We start from the raw sequence: 23,170 nt of genomic DNA, 5'->3' as shown, positions 1-23,170 counted from the left end.
GCTTAAGTCCCTTATTTGAATAACCAAATTTTCACAGGGTTGGCTGGGATGTGAATAACCCTGATGATGTCCCCGCCATCTGAAATTGCACAGAGCCACTCTGGAGGTGATAGTGGTCAGGATGTGCTGTGCTGGATGGGGAAACTGGCAAGGCGTCAAAGTCCTCTCTTCCTTCACAGCACCAGCAACCACATCTCCTAGCGACAGGTGGCCAGGTTAAATGCTCACCAGGAACTACAGTGGTGTTCCATGGCTCATCTGTTGTAACCCTCACAGCCTCTGGCCTTCAAAGTGAGTGTCAACAACACAGGGATACTTTTATGGCACACTGAGCCCCTCAGTCTCTCATGGTTGTGGACGTGGGGAACCCCCCCCCATGTCACACCTTTTTTTTTTTAAACAATTGTTCAGTCCCCTGAAAAGGGGGATTATAGTGACTATAGATCTAGGAATTTCCTCCAGGTGAGTTATACCCTATGTCAGTTGAATTCCTTGCTGTAGGCCAATGTGTAATTTCCTTGGACATTACAGAACAAGAGGGGGTTGTGAAAGGGACCCTATATCCATATTGATGGCCAGTTCCTCCATAGTTCAGGTCTCTGGGATCCACCTAACAACTCAATGATTCTTGCTTTGTGGTCACTTGTCCCATTATAGTTGTGGGTGGCTGGAATTTGGCAAGGTCAGTGTATTTACCCTCATGGTAGCCATCAGGAAGGCTGATGCAAATATGACACCCTTTAGTTTTAATATCAACAGCTAAGGGTGCCCAGTAACTACTGCTATGTGCCATCTGAGCCCTTCATTTTCATATGAAAATATCCCTGGTAAAGTTAGGATCCAGATAGGCCAAGCAAGCCTCTGGAGGGGACTGCCCTCTGAAATGGACCATCCCTATTCAGCACAGTGGAATGCTGCCAAACCTTACCAAAGTGGCAGTCTCTTATGCCAACAACATTGTTGGTTTCTTGGCCCCCCAGTCAGGGCCTATCTGTGAGGGAGCACCCATGATATTTCCATATGTGATCACTGCAAGGCATCTTCTTGGGGCAGGTGAATGAGGCGGTGGTCCTGCAGTTTCTGGGTATGCTGTCTATTCTTTTAGCATGTCACATAGCACACCCATCTGTATGCACTGCTGTGGTCACATAATTGTCTAGATGTGCCCCAGCCACGGTTGTGCCTACAAGAATCAGCTACCTTGCATGGTTCCCCCCACCCCCTGCAAAATGTGCTCCCACGTTCGATAATTTGCAACTAATACCAATACCTGGAACATACACAATAGATGAACTTTATTGGAGGGAGCCTAAGAAAACAGAGTGGGAAGACTGGGATTGCGGCACTGTCTTGAGAAACCTCACTTGGTCCTTTAGTGCTAGGAGTGCATTCCCGATGGCCATGGGAGGCTGGGCGTGTTTATTTTCCCAGGAAGAACAACTTCTGCTGCAAAAAGGGCACATGATGGAGTTTGGTCTCAACAGATGGGGTGACATCTTCATTGTTGAAAGTCATAATCTGCCCCCTCCCAAATACTTTCTATTATCTTTAGTTACCAGAAATAACAAAAGAAAATATTTTATCATTACCCTAATGCTTCATAGAGTAGGAACATCTCAATGTACCAGATTCACACTAATAGTGAATAACAGAGTTGAACCCTTTGAAGTTGTGCTGGAAAAAGAGGCACAAATATTTCCATATTCCAATATATACAGATTAAAATTATTGAGACACAGCTAAGTAAAGGATGTATCTTGAGAGGGCCAGCTAAATTTTAAGTTACCTATACAATGGAAAATAAACATTCCTAGCATTTATTGTTTTGTTGATAGATTCAGTTTGTAACAAGGAAAAGGCAACCAATAAGTGACAGACTAATTTAGGTCATCAGGTAAATCAAGTCTTATGGAATCATTTGTTTATAAAACTCTCAACTCATCTATTGCAGGCCCTTTTCAGCCTGGCTTCAGGCTAAGCTATGGGACAGAGACTGCTTTGCTAGCTTTAGCTGACAACTTCCATCTCAGTGTAGATAAAAGCCAGACCTCTGCTGCTCATTGGATTTGATAACCATGAATAACAATACAACAATAATGAACAGAGAGAACAATACATTCATAACTGCAACATACTGAGGGACCCATGATCGGTCAGTTCAAGGTGTTGTTTCATGGGAGGGAGGCTTGCGGACTGAGTGGAAGATGTTAGATGCGGTCAAATGTAACCAAATGCCTGGCAGAGGAGCTCCTTTTTGAAGGCCCTGCAGAATTGTTCAAGTTCTATTAGGGCCTGAATCTCCTTTGGGAGCTCATTCCACCAGGTGGGGGCCAGGACAGAGAAAGCTCTGGGCCTGGTTGAGGTTAAACAAGCTTCCTTGGGGCCAGGGATCACCAGCCAGTTGGAGATGGCAAAGGAGTGTAGGCAGAGAGGTGGTCCCTGAGGTACACTGGGCCCAGATCACATATGGCCTTAAAGGTGATTACCAGAACCTTAATCTGGAATTTGACTGCTAACCAGTGCAGTTGTTGGAGAATGGGCTGAATGTGAGACCTCCATGGCGTAGCTGTGAGGATGCTGGCCGCTGCATTCTGGACCAGCTGTAGTTTCCAGATTAAGGTTAAGGGTAGGCCTGCGTACAGCAAGTTATAAAAATTCAGCCAAGAGGTGACTGTTGTGGGGATCACTGTGGCTAGGTGTCTGGGGCACCAGTAGTTTAGCTTGGCAAAGGTGGTAGAATGCAAGCCGCGCTACTCCCGTGACCTGAGCCTCCAGATTCCTGGTAGAGTGATTCACCGATAGCTACGCTCCATCCAGGTTGGGTAGGCACACTTCCTTGTTTGGACCCTTCCTGCACAGCCATAGGACCTCTCTCTTTGAAGGGTTGAGCTTCAGATGAAGGGTTGAGCTTCAGACGACTCTACTTGAGCTACCTCATCACTGCTTCCAAGCAGCTGGCTAACACTTCTGGGGAGGATCAGGATGGCCATCCAACAGGAGGAAGAGCTGGGTGTCATCAGCTATTGGTGACATCCCAGCCCAAACTTCCACACCAATTGAGCAAGACGGCGTACAAAGATGTTAACTCTCACTAGTTGATGTCATTTACTTGGATTTTAGTAAAGCTTTTGACAAAGTGGACAGGATGCTAGCAGCAACAAGGCCAACAACTTGCCCACTAAAGTCATGTCCATCATGGCTCCTAAAAACAACTGATATAAGAATAGCCCCCTCCCTCTCGGAAATAATCAATCTCTCCCTTTCAGCAGGAGAATTCCCAGAGGGATTAAAAGAGACAGTGGTATGCCGTTGCTCAAAAAAACATCCTTGGCTCTGCAAGAGCTTGACAACTACCGCCCTGTCTTGCATCTAGTGTTTCTGGGGAAGTTAGTTGAAAGGGCTGCTGTGGACCAAATATCCTGGAGGAAGCTTCAGCCCTTGACCCATTTCAGTCGTGTTTCCAGCCTGGCCATCGGGAAGAGACAGCTCTAGTCACCCTGACAGACAACCTCCGCCGCCATCTGGATTGAGACTGGTCAGCGCTGCTGGCACTATTAGACATGTCAGCAGCATTTTACAGTCAATCATGAGCTCTTAGTTCACTGCCTCGCAGATACCAGGATATGGGGGACAGCCCTCAGATGGCTGATCTCCTTCCTCTGGGGTCACAGACAGAGGGTACCAAAAGGAGAGAGAGTATCTAATTGTCTAAAGAGTATCTAAATGTGGAGTCCCACAAGAAGCAGTCCTCTCTCCTATCCTATTTAATAGCTTCATGTGTCCTCTTGCTCAGGTTGTGCGGAGGTTTGGACTGGGTTGCCAATATGCAGATGACAACCAGCTCTTCCTCTTGATGGATGACCATTCTGGCTCTCTCCCAGAATCTTTAGCGAGATGCCTGGAAGCAGTGACAAAATGGCTCAAGCAGAGTAGTCTGAAGCTCAACCCTGCAACGACGGAGGTCCTATGGCTGGGTAGGAAGGGACCATGTGAAGAAGCGCAGGACAGTGTGCAGCTCTTAGTGACTCACTCCACCAGGAACTTGGGCATGATCCTGGATGCTTCTCTTACAATGGAAGCCCAAGTCACAAAGGTAGCGTGGCTGGCATTTTACCACCTCTGTCAAGCCAAGCTACTAGTGCCCTACTTGGCCCCATATCACCTAGCCACAGTGATCCATGTGACTGTCACCTCTAGACTGGATTTCTGTGACTCGTTCTACACAGGCCTACCCTTATTCTTGATCCAGAAACTACAACTGGTGCAGAACGCTCCAGCCAGGATTCTGACTAACACACCACTAACAATCCCCTGGTCCAGATGAAATGCACCCGAGAGTACTCAAAGAACTTTCCAGAGAACTTGCACAGCCCTTGTCCATCATCTTTGGAACCTCTTTAAGGACTGGAGATGTCCCGGAGGACTGGAAAAGAGCAAACGTTATTCTGATCTACAAAAAAGGGAGGAAGGATGACCCAGGAAACTACAGACCAGTGAGTCTGACCTCTGTTGTGGGGAAGATAATGGAGCAGATATTAAAGGGAGCGATCTGCAAACATCTGGAGGACAATTTGGTGATCCAAGGAAGTCAGCATGGATTTGTCTCCAACAGGTCCTGCCAGACCAACCTAGTTTCTTTTTTTGACCAAGTAACAGGTTTGCTGGATCGGGGAAATTCGGTTGATGTCATTTACTTGGATTTTAGTAAAGCTTTTGACAAGGTTCCCCATGATGTTCTGATGGATAAGTTGAAGGACTGCAATCTGGATTTTCAGATAGTTAGGTGGATAGGGAATTGGTTAGAGAACCGCACTCAAAGAGTTGTTGTCAATGGTGTTTCATCAGACTGGAGAGAGGTGAGTAGCGGGGTACCTCAGGGCTCGGTGCTCGGCCCGGTACTTTTTAATATATTTATTAATGATCTAGATGAGGGGGTGGAGGGACTACTCATCAAGTTTGCAGATGACACCAAATTGGGAGGACTGGCAAATACTCCGGAAGATAGAGACAGAGTTCAACGAGATCTGAACACAATGGAAAAATGGGCAAATGAGAACAAGATGCAATTCAATAAAGATAAGTGTAAAGTTCTGCATCTGGGTCAGAAAAATGAAAAGCATGCCTACTGGATGGGGGATACGCTTCTAGGTAACACTGTGTGTGAACGAGACCTTGGGGTACTTGTGGACTGTAAACTAAACATGAGCAGGCAGTGTGATGCAGCGGTAAAAAAGGCAAATGCCATTTTGGGCTGTATCAACAGAGGCATCACATCAAAATCACAAGATGTCATAGTCCCATTGTATACGGCACTGGTCAGACCACACCTGGAGTACTGTGTGCAGTTCTGGAGGCCTCACTTCAAGAAGGACGTAGATAAAATTGAAAGGGTACAGAGGAGAGCGACGAAGATGATCTGGGGCCAAGGGACCAAGCCCTATGAAGATAGGTTGAGGGACTTGGGAATGTTCAGCCTGGAGAAAAGGAGGTTGAGAGGGGACATGATAGCCCTCTTTAAGTATTTGAAAGGTTGTCACTTGGAGGAGGGCAGGATGCTGTTTCTGCTGGCTGCAGAGGAGAGGACACGCAGTAATGGGTTTAAACTTCAAGTACAACGATATAGGCTAGATATCAGGAAAAAGTTTTTCACAGTCAGAGTAGTTCAGCAGTGGAATAGGCTGCCTAAGGAGGTGGTGAGCTCCCCCTCACTGGAAGTCTTCAAGCAAAGGTTGGATACACACTTTTCTTGGATGCTTTAGGATGCTTAGGGCTAATCCTGCGTTGAGCAGGGGGTTGGACTAGATGGCCTGTATGGCCCCTTCCAACTCTATGATTCTATGATTCTATGACCATGGAAATCCCACTTAACTTCAAGGCCATATGCGGTCTAGGCCCAGTGAACATGAGAGAGTGTCTCTCTGCCTACACCCCCAAAAGAGCCCTACACACAACTACCTCCAACTGGCTGGTGATCCCTGGCCTCAAGGAAGCACATTGGACCTCAGAGCCTTCTCTGTCCTAGCCTCCACCTAGTGAAACGAGCTCCCTGAAGAGATCAGAGCCCTGCCCAAGTTCCCACAATTTCACAGGTCCTGCAAACCTACCTTAGGGTTCCATTACAGTTACTATTTATGTTGAAATATTGTTCTAGTTGATACGTTATGTTAGGATTGTTAGAGTTGTTATGATGTCCCATGTAATTACTCTATGACATTTTATCTAAACCATCCAGAGCTGTGTGGAAGGGCAGTATAAAAATATAAGGTAAAGGTATCCCCTGTGCAAGCAACGAGTCATGTCTGACCCTTGGGGTGACACCCTCTAGCATTTTTTGGCAGAATCAATACAGGGTAGTTTGCCATTCCCTTCCCCAATCATTACCATTTTACCCCACAGCAAGCTGGCTACTCATTTTACCAACTTTGGAAGGATGGAAGACTTAAGTCAACCTTGAGCCGGCTCCTGGGATCGAACTCCCAGCTTCATGGTCAGAGCTTCAGACAGCATGTTGGCTGCCTTACCACCCTGCGCCACAAGAGGCTCATATAAAAATATAAACAAACAAACAATTAGGATTGGAGAGGGAACTGCTCCCTGAGGGACTCATGCAAACTGGTGGCAGCTTGATGATCTCTCTCTTATTGCTCCCCTTTGGCCACCATCCCAGAGAAAGGAGATCAGCTACTGAAGGCCAGTCCCTCATATCCCAGTATTGGCGAGGCAGTGAGCTAGAAGTTCATGGTCAACTGTGTCAAACACCCCTTAGAGGTAACACAAGCAGCGCTACCCCAGCCTGGTCCAACTGGTGACGGAAGTCATCTATCAGGGCAACTAGCGTTTCTCCTGTGGCCAGGACAGAAATCTGACTGGGATGGGTCTAAGACTGAAGTTTCCTCCAGGAATGCTGACAATTGGCCTGAGACAGCCGTTTCTAGCATCTTTTCCAGAAACAGTTGGTATGAGATGGGATGATAGCTGTTGGGCTCTTGTGGGTCCAAAGACTTTTTGTTAGCAATGCGTGACCAACTGCCTCTTTTAGTCCTTCCGGGAAGTCTCCCATTGAGAGGGAGAGGTTGATTATCTACTGGAGGAGGGCCACTATTCTTATATCAGTTGTCTTTAACAGCCACAATGGGCATGGGAGGGCATGTGGTTGGTTTTGCTGCCATTAGCATCTTGTCCACTTCAGTCAGCATGAGTCATCTGAAGTTACTCAGCATTTTCTCCAAAGACGGCCAAGGGGCCACTAGTTCACTTTCTTTAAGATTTGGAGGGAGGTTATGGCAGAGTGTCGAAATTTTGTCTGCAAAATGACTTGCAAATGCCTCACAGTTGATATCTGATTGGTTATTATTTTGACACTTTTCCAGGGCGGTGAGGGATAGAACTACCTAAACAACTGAGCTGGGAGTGAGTTAGCAGACATGATGGGAGTAGAGTAAAAGTTGCATTTTACTGAGGAGCCCCTGAAATAATTTTTCAAACTTCAAGGAGCCCCATAAGTGATGTCAACAGGCAACGCCCCCTGCCATACCCCCAAAAGTGACATCAAAACCCACACCCTTAGCTTTCCTTTGCTCCCACCCTCCACCTCTACTACTACTATGGCAGCTTTACCTCATGCTGACCAGAAAAAAGAGTAGGAGCTAAGAAGACAGCCCAGACCTCTCCACATACCATGGCACTTCGAAGCTCCCGTGGACCCCATTCAGAGCTCCTGAGAACCCCCAGGGATCCTCAGGCCCCTGGTTGGGAAACCCTAGAGTAGATAATGCCATCTTAGTGCCTGGAGGCAGAAATAGTGATAATGGAATGTGCCCTGAACTGGTTTAAATAATTCCTCATGGATCAAAGTATTGTTATTGGAAACCAGCTGACATCAATGAGAGTGTGGGACCTATCTTGTGAGGTTCTACAGGGGGCAATTATTTTCCCCCAAGCTTCTCAATTTCTATATATAGCCCTTAATACAAATAATTTGTAGTTTTGGGGTTCATTGTCACCAATTATACTCAACTCAATATATCCTTATCCATAGGTAGAGGTCCTGAATTGCTACCTGGCTGTAGCGGTTAACAGGCTAAAAGAGAATAAATTGGCACTAAAACACAGATAATACTGGCTGGGGGGGGGGGGTGCTTATTAAATTTGCACATGAGGGGTAGCAAACACACCAGAATACAGAATCAGGATACAGGATGATCTTGACAGGCTAGAAAACTGGGCTATAATGAATACAATGAATTTTAATAGTGATAAATGTAAAGTTCTTCATTTAGGTAGGAAAAGTCAAATGCATCGTTATAGGATGGGGGGACCTGTCTTGGCAGTCGTGTGTGTGAAAAGGAGCTAGGGGTCTTAGCACTGAACATGAGCCAGCAGTGTGAATCAGTTGCTAAAAAGGCAATGGGATTTTGGGCTGCATCAAAAGAAGTATAGTGTCCAGATTGCACATGGTGATGGTACTGCTTTACACTTCTCTGATTAGATGTCACTTAGAATACTGTGTTCACTTTTGGGCAACACAACTGAAGAAGGAAGTAGACAAACTGGAGCGCATCTAGAGGAGGGCAATGAAAATGGTGAAGGATTTGGAAACTAAGACGTATGAGGAAAGGTTGAAGGAGCTTTTGTTTACCTTGTAGAGAAGATGACTAAAAGCTGATATGATAGACATATTCAAGCATTTGGTGTCACATAGAGGATGCTTTCTGTTGCCCCAGAAGGTGGGACCAGAACCAATGGGATGAAATTAATTCAACAGAATTTTTGGCTAAACATCTGGAAGTTCCTGATAGTTAGAATGGTTCCTCAATGGAGTTCTTCAGACACCACTAGGATGTTGGCAATTCCAGCAAGACCTAAGAATGACTGACCTATACACAAGAAAACTTCGATGTTTTCTGCAAGGTGTGTAGAATTCCAGGGAGGAAGCATATCTGGTTTCATGACCCATAACCACAAGGAACCATGAGACACAAGGAAAAGATGCCTAATTACCAATTATGGTAGGCATGTATGTATGTATGTATGTATGTATGTATGTATGTATGTAGGCATGTATGTAGGCATGTATGTAGGCATGTATGTATGTATGTATGTAGAGCCTCTTGTGGCGCAGAGTGGTAAGGCAGCTGTCTGTAAGCTCTGCCCATGAGGCTGGGAGTTCAATCCCAGCAGCCGGCTCAAGGTTGACTCAGCCTTCCATCCTTCCGAGGTCGGTAAAATGAGTACCCAGCTTGCTGGGGGGTAAACGGTCATGACTGGGGAAGGCACTGGCAAACCACCCCGTATTGAGTCTGCCAAGAAAACGCTAGAGGGCGTCACCCCAAGGGTCAGACATGACTCGGTGCTTGCACAGGGGATACCTTTACCTTTACCTTTATGTATGTATGTATGTATGTATGTATGTATGTATGTATGTATGTATGTATGTATGTATGTATGTATGTATGTATGTATGTATGTATGTATGTATGTAATATTTCTAGGCTGCCGCTCTTGGGCAGTCCTCACGGCAGCTAACAACGTGTAAATAAGCATATAAAATAATAAACTAATAGTCTGACCCCGTCCAACCCCCATTCTCCCCCTCAGACTGCTGATATGGCTGCAAGGCAATGAAAACTTTGCTAGGAAAACTTTGCTGGCTGCTCCTGTGTTACACACACTATCTTTTTCCCAGGTCTTGGTCTCTCCTTTGAACATCTAGCTACAACTTTCTGAGAAAGATAGTTGCTACACTAGAGGAAATCAACACCAAATGAATCTCTTTTTGTGAGCTCACTTGCTGCCTTCAAAGTGTCACTTTGTAGCTTAGTGACCACTGACTAGTCCTCTGGCACAACATACACAATTTTTATACAACATTTATCATTCTAGTACATTCTGCTTGAAGATACCGGGTATCCTTCACAAAGCAAAGCCTATGAACCAAGAGACCATTAATTTCTAGTCTTAAATTAATGCCTCATTTGAAACTGTTTGACTTTGGAAGTTGACTCAGTCACTACTGCATGCTAGTTTACCTCAGACTCAAAACTGGAAGTGTGTTTTATCCAGGATATAAATCAGCTGAAACAATGCACAACAGTGTCATTGATACTTCCTCCTCTGTATCAAAATTAGATACAGCTTGCTTTACTGCTCAAGCTAAAAAGGTCAAGAATCCACCTACAGCTCCCCTTATCCACTTATATGCTACTTTGTCTGAGCTAAAATTAATTAGATTACTGGGTGCGTGTTGTTCTATGCAACAGCAAAATAAGGTTTGGCTAAGAAGTGTTTTCTCCTAGTGCTGAGTAGAATGAGTTGCTTGTATTTCTCTCTGAAGTAATGCATTTGACTGTAAGGATTTTACACACAATTTACATATCTTAATAACATCAGAGAAGTTATTTTGGACTTCATTTTTCCTCAATTTTTGTTATTCTACTCCAATAATATAACTGCCTTCAAGATACCTAACATAGCTTTCATCTGGAAACAAGCACGTTTATTTGAAACTAGGTGCTGCTTTGTACATGAATGCTATAGCTTCAAATATTCTCTTAATCTTGTGTAATAAACATTGGTTTTGGAGGAAGAAAACGTTTCCTAGAAGTTACTTAACATGGGAGATATAGATTCAAAAACCTACTCTGTCATGCCCCATATTATGGAGTTAAATTATATTGGCATATCAGAGCATTCCAAACCATGATTCTGAAGTTAGGCAGGATTTATTTACATCATTTACATGCCACCTTTCTCTCCAGTGGGGATTCAAAACAGCTTACATAATTGGTCTCTCTTCCATTTTATTCTCATAACCGTGAACGGTAGGTTAGGCTGAAAGTGTGCAACTGGCCCAAGGAAAGGTAAGCTTTCATGGCAGAGTAGGTTTTTGAATCTACATCTTCCAGATCTTAGTTTGGCATGATAATGCAATAATGAAAATTGCAGGGGGATGGAATAAATGTCTGTTGCTAGGCAAAGGAAATGAATCCCTACAACATTGGGTGTTGGGAGGGTCAGCGAGAAGCCAACAAATGTGGATCTTTATTATCTCCTCATATACCTATGTATCAAGAGATCTTAGTGGGACACAACTGACAGTCGTGTAAATGATATGAAGCTTGTAAAAGGAATTAGTCCTATGACTGCCTCCCATGTCACTCACCATTATGCTCACACACAGGGTGGTTAGAAGAGCTCTATTATGCATAATGATGATCATTCCACATATATAGGCATTATGCTTCGAGCAAGACAGAATCATGTCCGAAATATTTTCTGAGGAGAACATGGAGAAGATCTGGAAACTGTCTGTTGAGTCATGAAATCAGGGGACAGCACACTATAAACAGAGGTTAAGGTTATGTGAGTAGTATACCTTTCAGCCAAGGTTTGCTGTTCTAGGAGATGGTTGTCTTCTTAAAGAGCAAAGTTGACCATGATCCAGACTGAGTCTCTATTCAGCTGGGCCTAGTCTGCACACAATAGATAATAGATAATGCACTTTCAATGCACTTTAGAAGTAGATTTTCCTTTTCGGCACTGGGAAATCCAGCTGCCAAAGCCAAAGCACATTGAAAGTGCATTATCCTTTGTGTGCAGACTAGGCCCTAGTCTGAGTCTTCTTAAATGCAGTGTTAACCATAGAGTGGTGATAATTTGGGCTTTCTCACTAGGGCCTGTCAAATCACAGTTAGAAACATAAAAAGATTTTAAAATGGATACTGAGATCCACTGCAAATGTGGAAAAGCTGAAGATCTCCAATGTAGATAACAAATACAGAGATCCACCATTAATTAAAATGTAGTTTCTTTCCCCCTCTCCAACCTTACAATCAGTCAGTAACCTTTTATTGGCATAAAATGTGTAAGACATATAAAAATAGGGTTTAAAATTTCAACAAAATAATAAAATGGGGTTACATGACCAAACAGATCTTAAAATGATTAAATAAACTATAAGAGATAAAATACAAGGTAAAGGTAAAGGTATCCCCTGTGCAAGCACCGAGTCATGTCTGACCCTTGGGGTGACGCCCTCTAGCGTTTTCTTGGCAGACTCAATACGGGGTGGTTTGCCAGTGCCTTCCCCAGTCATCACCGTTTACCCCCCAGCAAGCTGGGTACTCATTTTACCGACCTCGGAAGGATGGAAGGCTGAGTCAACCTTGAGCCGGCTGCTGGGATTGAACTCCCAACCTCATGGGCAGACAGATTCAGACAGCATATCGCTGCCTTACCACTCTGCGCCACAAGAGGCTCTTTAAAATACAAGGTAGGCAGCATATTATAAAAGCATCTTAGTTAAAACTCTGGCAACTAAAATGGTTATCTCTGGGTCTTTGTCAGAGAGCAGAAATTGCAAGGTCATAGATTTACTTACAGAAGGCTTGTTTCCCAGCAAAGTAACAAAGCTGTCATCCCGACACTGCTCATATAAGGGGCAATCTAACAAAATGTGTGAGACAGAGTCAGGGCAACCAGAACCACACGGACAGAGTCTCGCATGGTATGGGATATGGTGGAATCTTCCCTCTAAGACCTTTGAGGGGAAAGCATTCATTCGTGCCAGGAGAAAAGCTCTTCTCAGGGGTGGGACATCAAGGAGATGCAAATATGTAGGCATAATATTTCTCTGCATAATGATGCCAAAGAATGCTGGTGAGCAGACTCGAGGCTGGGTAGGTATGAGTTCCTGCTGCTCATGGTCTAAAATTCTCTGTTTAATAATCCGGAAGATACATTTTTCTTCCAGAGGTAGTAGGGAGTTCAGATCGATGCCAATGGAGACTAATTTTTGTTCAATAGCCTGGAACCATTGAAATTTAAGAGGGTCACTTTTTAGACAAGTTAAAAGGCTGCCAGTTTCTATTCTAAAAAACAGTCTGACCCAAAATTTAAAAGTAGCTATCCAGGCCCTTGTCTCTACCCTAATTTGGCCAAATTCTGCGCAAATGGCATGGTAGGAGACACAGTTGGGAACCCCTGTAATTTGCCTATAGAAAGCAGATTGAACACCCTCAATAGATTTATTAAAGGCAGGGACCCATAAGGGGCATCCAAACAGGAGCTGGGACATTACTTTGGCATTAAAAATTTTAATTGCTGCAGGGATAAATTGGTTACCTTTCGCAGAGAAAAAAGAACTGTTTTATCAAAGAAGATGAGGATTTGGCCAGATTGATAGCTCGTTGGCAGTGGGAGCTCCATTTCTGGTTATACTGGAAGGTAACACCTAGATACTTAAATGTTTTGACTTGTTCTATTGAAGTGCCTCCAATAGACCAAGTAATTGCATGCCAGCTCTTAGAGAAAACCAAAACTTTTGTTTTACCATAGTTAATTACTAACTTATTATCTTGGCAATATTGGTAAAAGGTGGATAAGTATCGTTGTAAGCCAACCCTTGTATATGAGAGTATTGTAGTATCGTCGGCATACAACAACAAAAGAATATGCTGGGAACCAAGTTTTGGGGGATGACCATTAATTGGTTCCAGTTTTAATGCTAAATCATTAATGAATAAATTAAACAACAAGGGGGCCAGAATACAGCCTTGCTTAACTCCAATGGTCATTGAAATCTTAGAGGTTAAGTCTCCCTTTGAAGAATACCGGACTTGGCAGGAGGTGGACACATAAAGTTTTTGGATGAGAAACACAAGTCTCGGTTCCATACCCATTGATCGCAATTTATTCCAGAGCATATCCCTATCTATCTTATCAAAGGCACTTTTAAGATCTATAAAAGCTGTGTATAGCCTCTTACCATTTTGGGACGTATATTTCTCGGCCAGGCATGAGAGAGTTAAACAATGATCTATAGTAGAGTTACCCTGCAAGAAACCAATCTGTTCAGGACCTATAATTCTTTGAGAGCGAGCCCAATCAGTTAGGCGCCGTTCGAGATGTTTTGCATAAATCTTACCTATAATTGATAATAAACTAATAGGTCTAAAATTATTGGGGTCATTATGGTCACCCTTTTTAAACATGGGAATAATTATTGAATTCAACCAAGAACTTGGGACAATCCCATGTAAGTCAATTAAGGTAAATAAGTTGGCCAAGGGAGGAGCCCACCATTTAGGGTTGTTTTTTAGAAGTTCAGCTGAAAGGGCATCCTGGCCTGGGGCTTTGCCTATCTTAAGGCTCAGAATTAGTTCCTCTACTTCGTCAGGCAAAACTGGGGACCATCTAGGGACATTAGTTGGGATGGAGTCATTCAGCAGATTTTCTGGGGCTGCTGGGACATTAAATAGAGCAGAAAAATGATCAACCCAAAATTGGGGGGCAATAATAAGTTCTAAATTATCAGTCTTCCCCCTCAAGGGTCCTCTTACAGCTGACCAGAATGCTTTGGAATTTTTGGATTTAACAATGTCAAATAGGCGGGCCCAATTATCGTGAGAGTAAAGCCGTTTTTTCTCTTGGATAAGACAATTATACTGTTTTTTTTGTTCAAAGTAACTGTGGATAATAGTCTGATCCTCTGACGATTGGGCCTGTCTAAATAGCTCTCTCAGGTTTTTTTTTGAGATATGACATTCTTGGTCAAACCAGGAGGAATTGCTGCCTTTGTTACAGACTGGTTGTGCTTTAAGGCCGCAAAGGTCAACTATCTGAGAATACAGCTCTACAGCAGTCAAGAGATTGGAGACTTTAGATTTTAAAAACATTTCATCTATATCTAAGAGGTTAGGTATAATCAGCTTGTAAGTTGTCACATGATTCCTATTTCTAGTATTCAACTACAGTGATATGTAACTCCACCTCCCAAAATAGCACTCAAAGTCGTTTTACATAAACTATTTTTCTATGAGTATATTAAGGTTCTATAACAGGTTTTCTAAAAGTTTAACTCTTAAAATCACTATACAGGTGATTTCCTCTAAGATAATGTTTTGATTGTTTGAGAGTAGATCCTAACACACCAACTGCAATACCTCTGTCTTATTATTTACTACATTGATGTCTCTTTTCCTCAACAGAGAAGCAGCTTTCTGTAGCAATTTAGTATGAAACATAGATGAGGCTACATTAAAAAGTATCAAATTCTGAAAGTAAAGTGTTTATTAGAATACTTTATATACTGCTTTTCTTTATACTTCATGAACCCAAGGAAAATTGAGTTATCTAAATAATGACATATGGTTTTAAAGGAATTACATTGGAAGTAATCCCAAAGTAGGCTATGATCCCTAAACCATTGATAGGTGGTTTTATCATCTCAGAATAATGATAAACTTCCTAACTGCTGAGGGAGATGGTTATCATACTGGCAGACCATGAGTGCAGTATTGTGACAATGGTTTCAGGACAGAATTTGTCAGAAATTTGGCGGCAGCCTTAAGGCTGGCAACTGGTCAATTGGCCAAAGTCAAATATTACATGATTGTCACTGTTTGGGTGGCAATTTACCTTTTAAATATTATCATGTCATACATTGTAAGTACAATCTGTGGATGAACAGATTTCACTCCTTTATTGTTCAGGAATTTTGCTTTATGCTGTTTTAATGCCATATCTAAAACAGAATTCTTATCAGAACATAAAAAGTTTATCATAGGTTTCAGTTTACTTGCATTTTTCTCTCCATGACCATTATCAGTGCACAAATATGAATATTGTCAATACATTGCAAGTAATATCTCCACCAAAGATCCTTTTTTGTGAGGCTTTTATACATTTTTGGGACATCCATAAAATGCGTGCATGTACTACTTTAACACAACCAGTTCTATAAAATTTGTGTTTATGTGCTTTATCAATGCATAGTATGCATATTAGAACCAAATAGACAGATCAGACAACACAACAAGTAACCCTTCACTGGAAATCCAAGATCATCTGTGTGCAAGTCTGTCAAAGATGCACCTCACCGTAACCAATTCTAACTCTTAGTTCTCTCTGTCCAAGTTCAGATAGAACTAACTGATTCCCTACTCTCCCACCCTGCATCAGATTATTTTTTTCAAAGGCTGAAGAGGTATTGCTAACTATTAAACTTTTATCAGGAGCTAGATAATATAAAACCACAGTAAGAGATTCGCTCATAATAAGGAAGAAACTCTTAAAAAGGGAAAAGAAAGCAGGGAGTGCTTTGGGGACATAAACAGCTAGATCAATGACAGAAGGGGTCTAGTGTGCAAATAACTGAAATTAACACCTCTCAATTCAGTAACAGCAGAAATTACAAGAATATATTTCTAGACCCCCCCTTCAAGGATCGCTGCCTTGTTGTGGCAAGGGGGCTTGCGTAGCTCAGTGAAGCTATGAGCTATGCCGTGCAGGGCCACCCAAGATGGACAGGTCATAGCTGAGAGCTCTGACAAAAGGTGATCCACTGGAGAAGGCAATGGCAAACCACTCCAGTATCTTTGCCATGAAAACTCTATGGACAGTTCCAATGGGCATAACGATATGACGCCGGAAGATGTCCAATATGCTACTGGGGATGAGCAGACGGCTAGTATGAGTAGCGCCAGAATGAATGAAGCGGCTGGGCCAAAGCCGAAAGGACGCTCAGTTGTGGAAGTAACTGGTGGCGAAAAGACAGTCCGATGCTGTAAAGATTTTTATTCCATAGGAACCTGGAACGTCAGATCCATGAATCAAGGCAAGCTGGACGTGGTTAAACAAGAAATGAGAAGACTGAACATCGACATTTTAGGAATCAGTGAACTAAAATGGACAGGAATGGGTGAATTTAATTCAGATGACCATCAGGTATACTACTGTGGACAAGAATCTCGCAGAAGAAATGGAGTAGCCTTCATAATCAATAAGAGAGTAGGAAAAGCAGTCTTGGGATACAATCCCCAAAATGACAGAATGATCTCAGTTCGAATCCAAGGCAAACCATTCAACATCACAGTGATCCAGGTCTATGCCCCAACCACTGCTGCTGAAGAGGATGAAGTTGATCAGTTCTATGAAGCCCTACAACACCTTATAGAAGCTACGCCAAAAAATGATGTGCTTATCATCATGGGGGATTGGAATGCTAAAGTAGGAAGCCAAAAGATAACTGGGATAACAGGCAAGTTTGGCCTTGGAGTACAAAATGAAGCAGGGCACAGGCTGGTAGAATTTTGTCAAGAGAATACAATGGTCATAGCAAACACTCTTTTCCAACAACCCAAGAGACGACTCTACACATGGACATCACCAGACGGTCAACACAGAAATCAGATTGACTATGTACTCTGCAGCCAAAGATGGAAAAGTTCTATACAGGCAATAAAAACAAGACCAGGAGCTGATTGTGGTTCAGATCATGAGCTTCTTGTTGCAAAATTTAGGCTTAAATTGAAGAAAGTAGGGAAAAGCACTAGGCCACTCAGGTACGAACTAAATCATATCCCCGACGAATATACAGTAGAGGTGACAAATAGATTTAAGGAATTAGATCTGATAGACAGAGTGCCTGAAGAACTATGGACGGAGGTTCGCGACATTGTACAAGAGGTAGCAACTAAAACCATCCCAAAGAAAAAGAAATGCAAGAAATCAAAATGGCTGTCTGAGGAAGCTTTACAAATAGCTAAGGAGAGAAGGGAAGTGAAAGGCAAGGGAGAAAGAGAAAGATACACCCAATTGAATGCAGAATTCCAGAGAAAAGCTAGAAGAGATAAGAATGCCTTCTTAAATGAACAGTGCAAACAAATAGAAGAAAACAATAGAATGGGGAGGACCAGAGATCTTTTCAAGAAAATTGGAGATATGAAGAGAACGTTTCATGCAAAGATGGGTATGATAAGGGACCAAAATGGTAGGGACCTCACAGAAGCAGAAGAGATTAAGCAAAGGTGGCAAAATTATACAGAAGAACTATACAAGAGCGAGCTTAACATCCCTGATGACCACAGTGGGGTAGTTACTGACCTGGAGCCAGACATCCTGGAATGTGAAGTCAAATGGGCCTTAGGAAGTCTGAGCAACAATAAAGCTAGTGGTGGTGACAGCATTCCAGTTGAACTATTCAAAATCTTAAAGGACGATGCAGTAAAAGTGCTACACTCAATATGCCAGCAAATTTGGAAAACTCAGCAATGGCCACAGGATTGGAAAAGGTCAGTTTACATTCCAATCCCAAAGAAGGGCAATGCCAAAGAATGTTCAAACTACCGCACCATTGCACTCATTTCTCATGCTAGCAAAGTTATGCTCAAAATCCTACAAGCTAGGCTCCAGCAATATGTGGACCGAGAACTTCCAGAAGTACAGGCAGGATTTCGAAGAGGTAGAGGAACTAGAGATCAAATTGCCAACATACGCTGGATCATGGAAAAAGCTAGGGAGTTCCAGAAGAACATCTACTTCTGCTTCATTGACTAGGCTAAAGCCTTTGATTGTGTGGAGCACAACAAATTGTGGCAAGTTCTTAAAGAGATGGGAATACCAGAGCATCTTATTTGTCTCTTGAGAAATTTATATGCAGGTCAAGAAGCAACAGTGAGAACTGAACATGGAATCACGGATTGGTTCAAAATTGAGAAAGGAGTTCGGCAAGGCTGTATACTGTCGCCTTGCCTATTTAACTTGTATGCGGAGCACATCATGAGAAAGGCGGGATTAGAGGAGTCACAAATTGGGATCAAGATTGCAGGGAGAAATATCAACAACCTCAGATATGCAGATGATACCACTCTAATGGCAGAAAGTGAAGAGGAACTAAAGAGCCTGTTGATGCGGGTGAAGGAGGAGAGTGCAAAAGTTGGCTTGAAACTCAACATCAAGAAAACAAAGATCATGGCAGCCGGCCCTCTCAATTCCTGGCAAATAGATGGGGAAGAAATGGAGATAGTGACAGATTTTATTTTCCTCGGCTCCAAGATCACTGCAGATGGGGACTGCAGCAAAGAAATTAAAAGACGCTTGCTCCTAGGGAGGAAAGCTATGGCAAATCTAGACAGCATCCTAAAAAGCAGAGACATCACCCTACCAACAAAAGTGCGTTTAGTCAAGGCTATGGTATTCCCAGTTGCAATGCATGGCTGCGAAAGTTGGACCATAAGGAAGGCCGAGCGTCAAAGAATTGAGGCTTTTGAACTCTGGTGCTGGAGAAGACTCTTGCGAGTCCCTTGGACTGCAAGGCGAACAAACCGGTCAGTCCTAGAGGAGATCAGCCCTGACTGCTCTTTAGAAGGCCAGATCCTGAAGATGAAACTCAAATACTTTGGCCACCTCATGAGAAGTAAGGACTCCCTGGAGAAGAGCCTAATGCTGGGAGTGATCGAGGGCAAAAGAAGAAGGGGACGACAGAGAATGAGGTGGATGGATGGAGTCACTGAAGCAGTAGGTGCAAACTTAAAAGGACTCCAGGGAATGGTAGAGGACAGGAAGGCCTGGAGGATCATTGTCCATGGGGTCGCGATGGGTCGGACACGACTTCGCACATAACAACAACAACAACAACAAATTTCTAGACCAATTATAAACTGCAAGCAATATCTATTCTTCCAAAATAGCAGTTTTTCTAGCTCCTTGACAGGTTGTCAGAATACAATGAACAAAAGCTAATATGTTTAAAAGATATTTACTTTTTCCCTCTAGCAAAGCTAGAATACTTTACCAAAAAGAAAAACTGAAGCAAGAAAAGAAACAAATGCACTTAATAATTAAACTCTTACATGCAATGAAACTATTATGGGCAAGTATCTGAAAATTGACTTGTTATATCATGAAGAGCAAGTGTGTCCCACTCCTCCGATGAAAAGGACTTCCAGCAACCCATCCTCTTTCCCTAAGCTGTCTCTTGTGCTGCTCTGAAATGCTAAGAAATGACAGGCGTCCTGACCTATATCTTCTCTACACACTAGCACAGCCAACAGAAATCTTTGCTTCTTTCCCCAAGGGCTCAGTGCATGCCAGAGAGAAAGGAGGGGTTGGCAGTGAGCTTGAATAGAGGCTGGATAGTAAGCCAAGCCAGTGATTTTGGGCCCAGTTTAATCACCATACATTTTAGCACTAATCTTCTCTTTGCTTTTCAGAATAGTCAAGTACATTAATAAATCATTGTTTGTAACATACTATTGGTTAGAAAACTCACTATTTTACCTCAAAGATGGGGAAACCGATCACTCCTTAGGACAGGTTAAGAAACATATTTAAATTAATGTCTAGAAATTAACTATTGTGCTCAGTTCAGACATCATGCCAAGCTTTGTACTAGGTGCTTCGATCACTGTAAAAGTAGCCTCTGAAAATAGAGCTATGTCCACATTAATGTTCATTCAAACATCCAGCCAACCTCCAGTTAGTCACGATTAAGCCATAGAGAAAAGAGCACTGTGATAAAACTCCATAGCAAATGTCCTTCCTTCAAGATTTTCTAGAAAAAAATGTTTTGTGTATCAATCATAGAATCACAGAATTGGAAGGGGCCATACAGGCCATCTAGTCCAACCCCCTGCTCTATGCAGGATCAGCCCTAAGCATCCTAAAGCATCCAAGAAAAGTGTGTATCCAACCTTTGCTTGAAGACTGCCTGGGCCATTTCGCACGGCTTCAAAATAGCACAATGGTTGCTAATTGAAAACGCTACTAATTTGGAATAACCCACGACGTCGTAGACAATCTGCAACACTCCTGAAACTGACCCGCAAAAAGCGCTTCGTTGTAGCGCTTTCAGGGGAATCCCATAAAGTGGATTCACCCTCCGGAAAGCGATACACTCCTGCAACCAATCTGCAACAATAGCGATAAAGACTTGTGCGTTAACATTGTTGCGGTTTCTTCAGAGTCCCTCCTCCTGAGCCTGTCCTCCAAACTTCCGGCGAAGCGATCGCCATTTTTTTTTCCCCGAGCGAGTGGAGATCAACGCACCGGCGAGCCTCCGTTTAGCCAGTGAGGCTTCCCAGGCTGCAGTCCCTCCTCAGAGCTGTTTACAGTCACTAAGCACAAGAAGCCCGCAGAAGCCCGTTTGCTGATGTATTTTCCCTTTATTTTTCACACTGTTTCGGCTGAAAATCGCGCCCGTGAGGGGGGGGGGGAGGGGGGATTTTTTTTTTCCACTCGGAAGCAGCGTGGCCACGATCAAATGACAGCTCAAACAGAGGCTTCCCGGCTTCAGTCCCTCCCCTTCAGTCACTAAGCACACACATTTCACACATTCCATTCAGCCGAAAATCGGGCCCGTGAGAGGGGGGGGATTTTTTTTTTTCACTCGGAGGCAGCGTGTTAACGATCAAACGACAGCTCAAACACCCCAGGCAGCTGGATGGGTCTCTCCGTTGCAACGAATCTACCCAGATTCGTTACAATGGGTCTGTTTTTTTTTTTTTTTTTTTAAACCTTCCTTAAAGGGAAAGGGGCTGTTTGGGAGCATGCTAACGGCTGCCCATTGGCTGCTTGACGGCCAGGGGCGGGACGAGCTTGGCAATAGCGCTTCCTTTCTAGCGATTTCTGCCGAGACCGGAAGCCTGTGGGAAACGCTAAAAAACGCAACTGATTCCACTACAAAGGCAGGTATGCATAACGACGAATTCCACTATTTTAAATGGCGATTTTTCATTCAGTGACCAATTTGCAACAAAGATCCCCGTGCAAAAAGGCTGCCAGTTTTGACAAAACTTGCTAGGAATGCTTGAAGTATGGAGGACTGGACTAAAATATCCACTGATGTCTTCCAGCTCTTTTTAAAGAGCTTTTAGAATCTGCTTTGTGTCAAAAATATTTATAAAGACAGAATGAACTGGGAAGTACCCAACTATGAACTGGGATCAAGTCAAATTTCAGCTCAGCCATGAACTCAGGTGGCATCTTAATACACTTTCAGGTTCAAGCTTCTACCCACATAATATGGGGATTACAATATTTTAAAGTTTTCTGCAAAGATTACTCTGAAAGGCTACATGAAGTATTCTGAGCACTTCTTGAAACACATTCCTGCCCCCCAACCCCCATAGTTCAACATTTGGCAGCTTTTCCATTTTAAATTAATCTTTAGGCTGATCCTGCATTGGACTAGAACTAGGTGGCCTTTTCAACTCTATGATTCTATGAAAATAGCTTTTAAAATATGTTTTAATGTTGATGTTTTATTGTTTTTTATATAGTGACTAGCAAGAAAGCCCATTGTAACCAGGAATGCAATGAGTGCTAGGATCCAAGGGACACAGGCAGGTGCAGCTCTCTCTCTCTCTCCCCCCCTCCATCACAGCAGGAGCCATAGCAGGTAATTAGGGCTGTTTTTAGCAGGGAATGAGAGCTCATTTGGGCGGCTTTCTCTGTCTCTGTCTCGCAGCAAGAGCCATAGCAGATAATCAGGGCTGGTTTGCAGTTTGGCAGGGCTCTCTGTGTCCTTCTTCAGGGTTTGAGGAACCCCAGAAGTGGGGTGATCGTGCAGAATATGGTTGGGAAGCATCACTATGTCCCCATCCAGGGCCCCTACTCTTCCTATCCCTCCAGGCCCATAATTGGCCATGAGGGGAAAGTCAATATAAACATATACAGTCATATCACCCAATAAATGTAACATGTTTAAAATACATATATAAGATTAATTAACTTTCCCCCATTTGGGAAACCTTTCCACGGCTGTCAAGAAACCATAGGGTTTTATGAAACCCTGGTTGAGCATGCCTGGCTTAAGTCAATGGCAGACAGACATCCTTCTGCCAATTTTATTCCTCTGTGACACTGGGAAAATTCAACAGTCCATTGGCAGAGAATTCATCACCAAAACTACAAAGTTGTTACTATTATGAGTATAAGTTCACTGAAAGACAATGTTAATGCTATATGAGTAACAGATATTCAACACTATTTGCAACTAACAGGGTATCAAATATTTTAACAGGTCACATTTTCATTAATATATATTCAGTAGAACCTTACATTAAGAATAGTTTGAGACATGAAAAAGCGGTGATGCAAGATATATGACACAGGCTGTGATCTTTTTCACATAGGACTGTTTTAGATGCACAAATGAAATTATGTTGAAGTTAACCAGAGTTTACAAGACAGTGGTTTAAAGAGGAGAAAGAAACCCTAAGGAATGATCCCACCTGATATGTGTGTTTAAACCAGGAGTAGTCAAACTGGGGCCCTCCAGATGTCTATAGACTACAATTCCCATGAGCCCCTGCCAGCGAATGTTTAAACCAAGGGAAAATGAACATAGTGTTTTGCATAGCATAGGAAATTGCGGAGCTCCAGCTTTCCA

General features: G+C 43.1%; 1 protein-coding gene across 8 annotated transcripts in view; it reads right to left on the bottom strand.

The window, feature by feature from the left end:
* Nucleotides 1-23,170, bottom strand: part of CEP170 (centrosomal protein 170) — a 112,729-nt gene that overhangs the window by 87,368 nt on the left and 2,191 nt on the right. The window lies entirely within an intron of this gene.

The sequence above is a fragment of the Paroedura picta genome, chromosome 1, assembly GCF_049243985.1.
Source record: "Paroedura picta isolate Pp20150507F chromosome 1, Ppicta_v3.0, whole genome shotgun sequence".
NCBI classification, from domain to species: Eukaryota; Metazoa; Chordata; class Lepidosauria; order Squamata; family Gekkonidae; genus Paroedura; species Paroedura picta.
Note: the sequence above shows the minus strand (reverse complement) of the source record. Positions and strands in the feature narration are given on the sequence as shown.